The sequence below is a fragment of the Neomonachus schauinslandi genome, unplaced genomic scaffold (assembly GCF_002201575.2).
Source record: "Neomonachus schauinslandi unplaced genomic scaffold, ASM220157v2 HiC_scaffold_2199, whole genome shotgun sequence".
Taxonomy (NCBI): Eukaryota; Metazoa; Chordata; class Mammalia; order Carnivora; family Phocidae; genus Neomonachus; species Neomonachus schauinslandi.
In genome coordinates this window covers 4,794-6,020 of record NW_025410889.1, presented here as the reverse complement: position 1 = coordinate 6,020, position 1,227 = coordinate 4,794, and the positions used below count along the sequence as shown (strand labels likewise).

Sequence of the window (1,227 nt, the reverse complement as noted above, 5' to 3'; positions counted from 1 at the left end):
GTTCTAAGAGTTGTGTCACGTGTTCCGGTGAATTTCCCGCCCCCCCCATTCTGAAAAGAACACACGTGAAACTGCCCAGGCCATCAAGGGTATGCATATCTGAAAAGCCACCAAGTATCTGAAAGACGTCACTTTACAGAAGCAGTGTGTGCCATTCCGTCGCTACAATGGTGGAGTTGGTAGGTGTGCCCAGGCCAAACAGTGGGGCTGGACACAGGGTCGGTGGCCCAAGAAGAGTGCTGAATTTTTACTGCACATGCTTAAAAATGCAGAGAGTAATGCTGAACTTAAGGGTTTAGATGTTGATTCTCTGGTCATTGAGCACATCCAGGTGAACAAAGCCCCCAAGATGCGGCGTAGAACGTACAGGGCTCATGGTCGAATTAACCCATACATGAGCTCTCCTTGCCACATTGAGATGATCCTTACTGAAAAAGAGCAGATTGTTCCTAAACCAGAAGAGGAGGTTGCACAGAAGAAAAAGATATCCCAGAAGAAACTGAAGAAACAAAAACTTATGGCCCGGGAGTAAGTTCTGCAGAATAAATGCAAATAACAAGAAAAAGAGAAAAAAAAAGAAAGAAAGAAAAATGACTCTAAGGAGATAAAATGGAATGTTATTACATTACAGTCCTGTGTGTGTGTTCCACAGCCAAAGTCAGGTTGGAAAGAATGAAGCTAGAACTGGTTCTGAGAGATGGGGGTCAGAATCCTCTGGCTGTATCCTGGCAGTTAGCAGCAGCTTCAGGACATGGTGCAGCCAAGGCTGTGAGGCCCATCTCCACCACTGTCACCACCATGACCACCAGCATCACCATCATCACCACCTTCATCACCATCACCATCATCATCCCCATCATCACCATCACCACAATCACTATTATCACCACCACCATCATCCCCATCACCATCATATCATCCCCATCATCATCACCATCATCCCCATCATCCCCATCATCAACCACCAGCATCACTGTCATCATCACCATTGTCTTGGATTGACACTTATATGGCGCTAACCATCAGCCCTTCCCGTCTATTAGTTTATCTCATCTTTGCACCCTGTGGAGCAGAGACCATTAACCCCAGCTCACAAGTGAGGCAACCAGGGCATAGGGAAATTAAAGTGATACAGCTAGGAAAGGACAACACCAGAGTGTGAACCCCAGCAGTCTTTCTCCACAATAAACACCAGACCTGTCCCTGAGACACCAGACCATGTGTGAG

The 1,227-nt window shown here is 46.7% G+C and overlaps 1 pseudogene; it reads left to right on the top strand.

The window, feature by feature from the left end:
- Positions 1 to 61: 61 nt before the first annotated feature.
- Positions 62 to 556, top strand: LOC110587921 (annotated as a pseudogene).
- Positions 557 to 1,227: the final 671 nt, after the last annotated feature.